The following is a 10,175-nucleotide window of genomic DNA, read 5'->3' as shown; positions in this document are numbered from 1 at the left end:
GAGCAGTTGTAATATATTATTATCCGTTTGGACCATCGATTTTGCACCGTTGGATTAGATGTATTGTACGGTCATGATAATGTAGTTTACCTTTTGTTTGACTAATAAGTGTCCTGGTATACATCTTGTTCTTGTTCTGTGTCCGTATAGATTTGATGAGAATGTTGTTTACAGCACCCGGCAAGATTTAAGAGAGATTTTTTTTCTTTTTGTCATAAAGATTTATGAGCCAACTTCTAGTTTATTAGTCAGAATCTCGTAAATTAAAATTTTTAATTTTTTATGAAAATTAGTTGAGAAGCCGCGCGTTGCGGCGGCCTATAAAAATTATATTAATGATTCAATATTAATATTTGTAGAATGGAATAATTTTGTGGCTGTCGATAAAAAATATATTAATGATTCAAAATTAATATTTGTAAGATAAAATAAATTTTATATTATAAAAATCTTGATGTAATACCAATACTAATATATAAAATTTTAAAATTGGACTATAATTCATGGTGAAAAAATGAAAATAAATTTCTACACGTAATTAACAATTAAAAGACGACAAATCTTAATTTTATTTGTGTGTTTTTTTTTTAAAAGTAATCATGTTCTTACATTGTCACATTCCTCCATTTTTTTTTGGATTGATTGTGCACAAAAACATCTAACTTAAATCCGTGAGATAGCGATCTATAACTTAACAACCTTTATTTTTTATTACTATATAAACAGCCTTCACTTGACGGAGCAATTTTTGATATTTTTCATCCAAAAATTCTAGAAAATTAGAAAAATAGAACGGAGCGATGTGAGAGGCGCCACCTACACGCCCCTCGCTTCTCCTTCATATAAGTATATTGATTTTCCTGTATAGCGGTCTATAATGCATGAATAATACAACAAAGATGTCCGATAAACAAAACAAATACTCCCTCCATCCCATTTTAAGTGTCCACTTTACCAAAAAAAAATTCCCAAATATGTGTCATACATCTTCAACCCATGCAATTTTTTACTAGTTTCAATATAGTATTAAATACAAATAACTACTTCCAATATAAAGAAAGGTCAAATACACACCAGGAGTTCTCAAAATTTTAAGAACAAAGAATTATATTTTAAAATAAATTATCAATACTTTGTAATGATGCAATTTTTGATTTTTTTTTCCCAATTATATATTATATCTAATTTTTTGTATTTGATACGGGAAAAATCAAATAAGATAATAAAATTTAGGTCGGATAGAATGATCAGCACAAGACTCCGAGAAGTTTTTATTAATGAGTGTAGATCAGAATTTGGTAAATCATTTAGGTAAAACTTGCTTTAAATCATAAATAAATTGGAAAAATAGAGGTGAGAAGACTATCTAATTATGAAGTGCATAGATTATGTTCGCATTAATAATCATTTATCTATCAGTAGTTTCCTTTTAGTTCAGTTCAGGTATTTTTTTATTATTGGCTTGAGATATTATCTAATGGGTTGCGCTTATTTTATCTTGTAAAGCCATTAATATTATTATGGCTTATCCCAAAAAAATATACGGTGGAGCATAGTGAATACTTGCAGGTTACTTTTCGGTTGTAAAGGTGGAGGAGTAGAGTGAGCAAATGAGCTATTGGAAGGAGGCAAGGAATGACAAGAAAATAAAATTCCTGTAAGTTTTTTAAATATTGTTGAAGGTTTTCAATTGATGAATAAATACACATAAAATTTGGCAAATCATTTAAGCGAACTGTAAATGAATTTATTTTAAATGACAAACACGTGTGAAAACTTTTCGTTGAAAAAATGGTGTCATACGTATGTATACTTCTTTTAAAAAGTCATATTGTAAGAACACATTGTTGATATCATGTTGACATATATTTCATCACTTTATAATGAAATGGATAAAAATGCATGAAAAGTAACAAATTTCACAATAGATAAAAGTATCGTGATAGTTTATGCCTTCTTGGTGCGAATAACTTTTCTTGCCTAAACAAGTTTTGAAATTTTTATTTGACTCTATCCTTATTTCCATTATATTGGGTATTCATTAAAGTGAAGATTGATCCTATTTCTTTGTTGTGAAAGCAGGAGTAGCGGAAAATGGCGATTGCATATATGATATATTTTGAGAAATTCTTGATGGTATCCTCGTAGAATTGGTTCTTTTCAATGGTATCATCGCATTTTTGACTTCTACCGATAGTACGCTCGTACTTTTAATTTACTCCCTATGATACACTCGTGTACTTTTAATTTACTCTTTATTAATTTCAAACTGTAAAATAAATTGTATATTTGAAATCCTTGCGAAAAGTTACAAAAAATAGACCCTTAAATCATGTAAAACATATCCGAATGAGTCAAATCAATAAGCAATCTGAATGTTGTATAGATAATACTACTTGTTAAGTATTTATATCTGAGTCATCTGAATAATATTTTTTCAACATACAATTTTACATTTTTGAAATAAAATGTAATAGCGTGCAAATAAAGTTTTAAAATTACTATCTTATATTCTTTTTATGATCTATACTATTTCATTTAGTCATGTGATATACTTATTTTATACTTATAAAGGATTTTTGACGATTTAGAATTATCTCTTTTAGTTTTAAATGTTATGAAAAAAAATAATAATTAATAATAAAATATTATAAAGGATCTATGTTATGAAGCTCAGGAAGAATTAAAACAAGACAAACAAACAAGACACATGTGATATACTGCACAAGCGTGTATGACTCGATCAGATGGAATTTTAATGCTGGCCGATTCAGATGTTTCTGATTCATTCTATATGATAAAAAGCAACTTCAAATGAGCTGAATTAGATGAGCGAATCATAATCAACTCATTCATCTTCGATCAGTTTAAAACAAATGGCCCCCAAGTTATCGATGGGTATAAATTGAAAGCGGGTGAATATAGGAGTTTCAATATACACTTTTACTTTTAAAATTTTTTGCCCTATAACTAAAATCAATTAATGTTCTTTTCAAAATATTCGATATTAATAAAAAAATTGTTTAGAATTTTATTATTATTATTTTTATTTTTTGACAAAATAAAATTCTATTATTTTAGTATATTAAAATACCAGCCCAGAACAACATTATACGAGGAAAAATAAGCAGTCGTAATTCCATACTAGTATTTAAGCCCGCGTTGCTTGGCGTTGAAAGATAAAGAAAGTTCATAAATATAATATTCCATCATAATAAAGAAAACATTACATATCATCCGCTATCCGATTTAAACAAAATGTCCTAAGTACAGACATAAGGAGCACATTCGCTGGTGTTTTTTGTTGCGAAAGACAAACATTCAAAATTTGATTAAATTTCTTCTACTTAATCTTTTGTCATTTCTGATGAAGTGCACTTGAGTCCTGACAGACCTTGCACATTAATGCTTGATGACGTAGCCTCCGGGTCATTTGTTGTAGCTGTCTGCTGCACTTTCTCTTCTGTTTCTTCTTGCTTGAATCCATTACAGATGTTGGTTGCCCAGTACAATGAATTCTTGTTGGTAATGTTCGTCTCATTGATTTCCAGTTTGACAGTGTACGGTTTTGGAGTCAGAAGTTTGAAGCATTGTGGGAAGTGCTTTGCTGGTCCTTGCTGAAATCATGTTTTGGTCAAGGTCTGTGTAAGTGCAAAATACTAAAATCTGTGAAGAATAAGAATGAAAAAGATTTCACCTCTTGTATAACTTGTCTGGCTCTTTTTCCAATCAGGCTTCTTATCTGACGATCATGTAGGATAATTTGAATTGTCCCAGTAAGATCAGAAGCAAGCACGACTATCCGGAATCTGTGCGAAACAAATTTTACAATTTATAGGTAATGTAAAATAAGATTTCATAATGTATGATCTTACTTTATTTCCGGATAAGGAACAATCCTCTTGCAGGGTTCACAAAAGTATAGGCCATCATCTTTTTGTTCAACTTGTAGATTGCAGGACGTGCATACGCACAAAAACCAACCTGGGGTTTCATCAACATGCATGATGTTCACATGTGCGAGAACATACCTCTGCACATGATATAAATAAGTTAGAAAATAGCATGAAAGCAAATGTACCACCGAAAACAACTTGGTCGCAGTTGGGTACCTGAATAAAGTCTTCACCCAAAGCCTTAATCTGTTCCACTGTGAGTAGTTCTGCCTTTCTTGATATGTTATTTGCTGCCACTTTTTTGGCAAACTGTGGATCTTTTAGCCTGTTACATAATAAGTGGTGAGAAATTGCTATTTTACTTAGCGTGGAGCTTTTGTGGACCTACAACTCACATTCTTCTCAGCTGCTGGACACTGTGATGCTCATAATTGAGGTAGAACTTTGTTCCAGCAACGTTTGTAAGAATAACTTCACCTGCATTGGAGGATTTGTCTCTTAATGATACAAACACCAAAGTTTAAACAAAATTTATACTGTCTACTTATAGTTTATGCAGAAGACATACTATTGAAGTTTTGAACTCTGCATCCTGCAATTATGATTATAACTGGTGTTTCCAGTTTCTCCCAAATGGCCTTTACAAACAGCCTTGCAAACTTATCCCAGAAAGTGACTTTCCACAGTGAACTGTAGCAGTTTAAGACAAAAACCTGGTAAGAAGTTTTACCTTACCAACTTGAGTATGAACCATTATTTAGTCGGAGTTTACCTTCCATCAGTTATAGCAAACTTAGCTTGCTCTTGTGCCTCTCCATGTCTGTTGGTGATGTTGTTGATAAAAATCTCATGATCTGTGATAACACCTACAATATCTGTAACATACCATGCAGATGAGCAAGTTAAAAAAATAAAGATCAAAGAACTTAGCAAACAGAATGTAGATTAGTTTTGCATTTCCAAACCAATCAGATAAGTTGTTTGCGCGGCAAAAGGTTTCACTTCACTGTGATCATAAAGATCAAAGAACTCATTTGCGATTTTTGTTCCTTTATCATCAACCTGTTGTATCTTTGTGTCTGTCGAGAAGATGAGCTGATTCGCAGCACGAACACAACGGAAACCGTCGGTATCTTTGTAAGCTTGTACGGTGAAACCGGAAATAATGTTTACGGTTCCCAGTGTGATTTTCCTTTCTAGGTCATAAGCACAGGCAGATGGTATGAAAGCATGAATTGCACTATTCTGCATTGCATGAACTTTAAGTTAATTGTTGGACAACATAAATAATAGCATTACAGAACAAACATAGCTGACCTTGCAGTCCAGTAGCAGTATGTTGAAAGAAGTAAATTCCTCTCCTTTCTTTGTTGTACCCCTCCATAGACGTGTTACGCGAACTTTGATCTTCAGATTGGCATCATGGAACCCTGTTTGAATGCTTGCTACTGATGCAAACTTGCTTGACATGGTGTAGAAAGTGTTTTTAGTATGGTAAACAATATGAGCTGTGGAACCACTAATTTATAGCACAGAAGTATGTTGGTGCTATTGTTAATGCATTTAATATAGTTCAGAAAATAAATATATTTTAATGATATATGATCTCATAAACGGCCATAGATGAGACATATATTAGTTCAGGTTCAAATGTACTAAAAAGTGATGCATTAATAATAATGGATGGATGGATGTGGAGTTATGTTAATACAGTAGTGTACTTAGAGTTGAGAGAATTAATACAGACAACAAAAGTCATAGAGTTCATAATTTAAGGTCATAGAGTTCATAATTTAACGCTCCGAAACAGCAAAAGCCATCCAATCCTAATCAGCAAAAGTAGAGCGCCTTGGCCAATTACTGCATATATTTAAGGAAAAAAAGTAAGATTGTGTATGCGTACAAATTTTGAATTTGAATTAATAAAGACAAAACCTTTTTCTCATTTGATTTCCTGAGAAGTTTGGCAGGACTTTCTCCTTTAGGATCAAATGGCACTGGCTCAATATCAACTCGAGCTCTTGTTTTTGTTGAAGAAATCCCAGTGTTCGGAGTGTCATTGTTGTCATCTTGGAGCTGGAAGAACTAATATCAGTTGTAGTGCATCATATTAAATTTTGAATACAAATGGATAGTATCTTACGTCCACCGTCTGTACATCTGGCATTTCGCTATCTCTCCCAGCTGATGGATCAAAACTGGCTCCACTTTCAATTTTGTCAACGATCTGATAAGCTTCGTAAACTCTTGAACCTTTCTTGAGATTGTCAGCTGTAATGTTTATCGTGATTTCATACAATTTTTTTTCAAACTGCTTAAGGTCATGTGGGAATTGTCCTTCAGCATTTGCCTGTAAATTGACAGTGTCAGAAATGGGAATAAACATGTGGTTATAATATTTCTTTCTGACAACTAAATTTCTTGGATGCTTCATATCATCTTAGCCAAAAAACCTTTATATACCTGAATTGCTTCAGCTTCAATGTCAAACACAGATTTCTCCAGAATTCGGCTAACATCTTCATCAAGAAATATGATTGCAATGGATCCAGTGCTGTCGCTGCATAACGTGCAAATGCGGAACCTATAAAGATTTAAATTTAGTAAGGTTTTTTTAAATTCCTCAAGGTAATGAGGAACCTATAAATTAAATTTCAAATTTAACCTCTTGTCTGGATACGGGATGATTCTTTTACAGTCAACACAGTTGAAAACTCCTTTTTCTTGCACAATTTCTCTTGGACACTTTGTGCAAATTGAATAATACCAAGATGCATTTTCCTCCACTTTGGTCACACGAACCTTGCATTTAACTTTACACTGTACTAACATATTATTATAAACATGAACAATTTTGCAAAATTTTTTTGTGGATTACTGAATTGTAGGTTTCAGGTAGATTACCTCGCCAGAATCAGCTGCCAATGACTGTATTTCTTTAACGGTCAGCATTGGATAAATCATTACTTCAGCAGGTGGTGAGTCAGCCTTCTCCTGTTTAATGGCAACCATCCTAAATGCAAACTATGTGTGTCAGTGTTTGTATATTGACATTTTCTCATTTAACAACCCAAATTTAATTTCTAATTACTTAACCTTTCTCTGAGCTGCCGTACGCTGTAATGGCCGGGGTTTATGTAGATCCTTGTAGCAGAGTAGTTTGTTAGATTAGGTAAGCCTGTAAAAAACATTTAAGATCTTCAGTCTGCTGTCATTTTTTTAGTCAGAAAGAGTATCTAACCTTCATACATGCCAATCTTGGCACCACATATTATGACAAAGACCTGTTCCTCTTTGCAACATCTCAGTGTTTGTTCAAACTGTTTTCCAAAATCGTCAAACAGAGTTACAGAAAGAGTATGCCTGTTAACATGTGAAGATAAATTAATGGTTTTAAATACATGAAGTTTTGTAATTTATATTTACATTTGCATCAGCATACCTCCCATCGAATAGGTCAAATTTAGTTAGTATTTTCTCAGAAGCAGTTTTTGTAGACTTAATGTTGGCACGCACATTTCGGATTTCACCTAGGACATCTAAAAAAACCACACATCAATGAAGATATTATAATTTCAACAAATGCCTACGACCGAGTAAAATAAATCAAACTTACCAACTAAGAAACAATTGTCAGCTGCAAGGTTTTGCATCTCTCCCATGTAGAAGAGATCAAAAGCATGTCTATCAATGTGTAAACCATTGTCCACATCTTTCGCAAATTTTGTGTGTGTAGTAAAGTAAATGTGCTTGTTGTTGCGAACGGCCCTATAAGTTTCATCTCCGACATAATTCTTAACTTTGAAATTGCTTAAGATATAAATTTTTCCTTCCTTCAACTCATTAATCAAATCTTTGCAGTACTTGGAACTGGCAAAGGCATGAATCCTATAGTTCTACAAATTTTATTGTCGAATATAGTTAATATAACAAACTGAATAATGCACGAAAACAAAAAATAGTTATATAAGTTTAGCATGCTAACTGAGTCGTCGATATAGATCATATTTAAGCCCCAGAGCTCTTTGGTTTTTGGGTTAGAAGCTCTCCAAACACACTGTAAGCGTAGTCTACAGTTCCAATCGAACCGTGTGGTTGTCAAATCTTGGATTGAATCATATTTTTGAAGCTCCATCTTAAAGCCCTAACAATAAAAGTAATGGTAAATTGTCGTATTAAATACAGAATCTGCAAGATGAATTAAAGATGAGTTGTTGAGGCTTTAACTGACCTGAAGAATAGCCGAAGTTACAGTGATGATTTGCAAACTTGAATGCGCCACAATGAGTTCCTTTTGTCCAATCTTTAATAGCTGAGTTATAAGGGTTTACAGCTAAGTTTGCGTGAGATCGTTACAGGTGTATGGTGATTACGCTCTTGTACTGTTGAAGCAGATTGTATAGGTGTCGAAGAAGATTGTACAGGTCTGTATAGCCGTGGTATTGTTACAGTAGTAGTTTTTTGACGGTTCTACTTTGTTAAGAAAGTAACTTTGTTGCTCGGCTAAGCACTCTACGTTAATTGTAAGATTGTGTAGTGCTGGAGAAGATCGCGGGCAATATTTTAGGCTAGGTATTATATGCAAGTACAGTGTACGACGAAAAGGCCACGTGCTGTGCAAATTAACGTACTGAACTCGGAAGTTATCAGTATATACAGGTATATACAGGTATACATATTAAAAAAAATAATATTATTAACTTATCTGAGAAATAAGTTAAGTGGTGATATTTTATTTTAAATTACATATATGAATAGGTGTAAATGGATTGTATTTGGTAATTTTTATTTTCCTTTAATTTGGCAATATTATTTAATTAAATTGCGTAATAAAATATATTTTGGTTCAGTCTAAACAGATAAAAATATTAGAAGCTAATATTTTGGTTTAGATTAAAAATGTCAAGCAACATTTGTGGATATGTGGCTTTTTTCTACCAATTTAGCGGACATGTCAAATTATATTATTGTCAAATCTAAAAAAAAGGTCGGATTAACTTTTTTATTAGTACCAAGATTATTTCAAATATTTTATTATCATCCTATTAAATCGAAACACTTAATAGGATCTTAATATAGTTCCTTTTTTATGGTATATGTTAAGCTCGACATATCACGCAGATGAGTTAAGTGGAGAAGTATATTGTTACTTGCAATTTGTAATATTATGTTTTATAATTGTAAGATCACAATAATTTTACACTACGTACATACGATTTTTAAGTCCAACAAAGTTTATTATTAAGCTGTAATCGTTGATGGATAGGTAAGTCCAGAAATATATTGGTAGCTAGATTTGTGCTGTTTTGTAATTGTAAGAACACAATACTTTTACATGTTTTCAAAATCATAGGTAATCCACATAAAAAATTGAACCACTATGGCAAGTAATGTCGTTTACGGTATTTAACCTCATAACATTGTAATATTCAGTCATTAATGTGTACTGGATTTTAATATTTGTATATTTAACTTCATAACAGTGTAATATTCAGTCATTAACGTGTAATGGATTTTAATATTTGTATTATATCTTCTATTATTCAAATATTATATCTTCTATAATTTAAATATTATAATTGAGGTTTTTTTTTTTTAGAGAAATTATAATTGAGGTTTTTTATTAAGTTTTCGCAGTGCACCAAGGTTTTCCCGACTTAACATTTTTTCGATGATAAATAAAATATAAAATGGGACACGAAACTGACGGGGGAGTAGTAATGACTCTTCAGTTTTGAGCCCCTAAAAACTGATTGGACATTCAGTGGTTCTGTTCAGTACGTGCATCATCATTTCTCATTTACCAACACTTTTCATTTCCTGCAAATTTTTCTTGGCTTCTTCTCCGGATTAACAGTTCTGCATGGCGTCTTCATCTTCTCGGTAAGAAATCTTTTCTTCTGAACTTAAAGTTTATATGTTACTGTTAAATCTGATAGTTCAAGAACATTCTTTCTACAGGAATCAGTGCAGAACTATAATGAGTACCAAAAATGGTATGTACTCTGAGGGCTTTATATAAAATCATCATATGTGCACGGATTGATGTTTTGGCGTAGTTGATTTTTTTTTCCTTCTATTACGAAAATATTGTCTTCAACACAGGTAAGCCAGAGGTTGGATCTGAAGACATTGACATGAAATTTGTGTGCCCTAACTTCGCATCAAACTACATTCCAGGAGTTGTGGTAAGAAAAATCTAATCAGTCTTTTCATTGCATGTTAGTAAAGTAGGTGTTATTTTGTATACTTATTGTTTTTACTTAATATAGATCTGGC

The sequence above is a fragment of the Daucus carota genome, chromosome 1, assembly GCF_001625215.2.
Source record: "Daucus carota subsp. sativus chromosome 1, DH1 v3.0, whole genome shotgun sequence".
In the NCBI taxonomy this organism is placed as follows: domain Eukaryota; kingdom Viridiplantae; phylum Streptophyta; class Magnoliopsida; order Apiales; family Apiaceae; genus Daucus; species Daucus carota.
Note: the sequence above shows the minus strand (reverse complement) of the source record.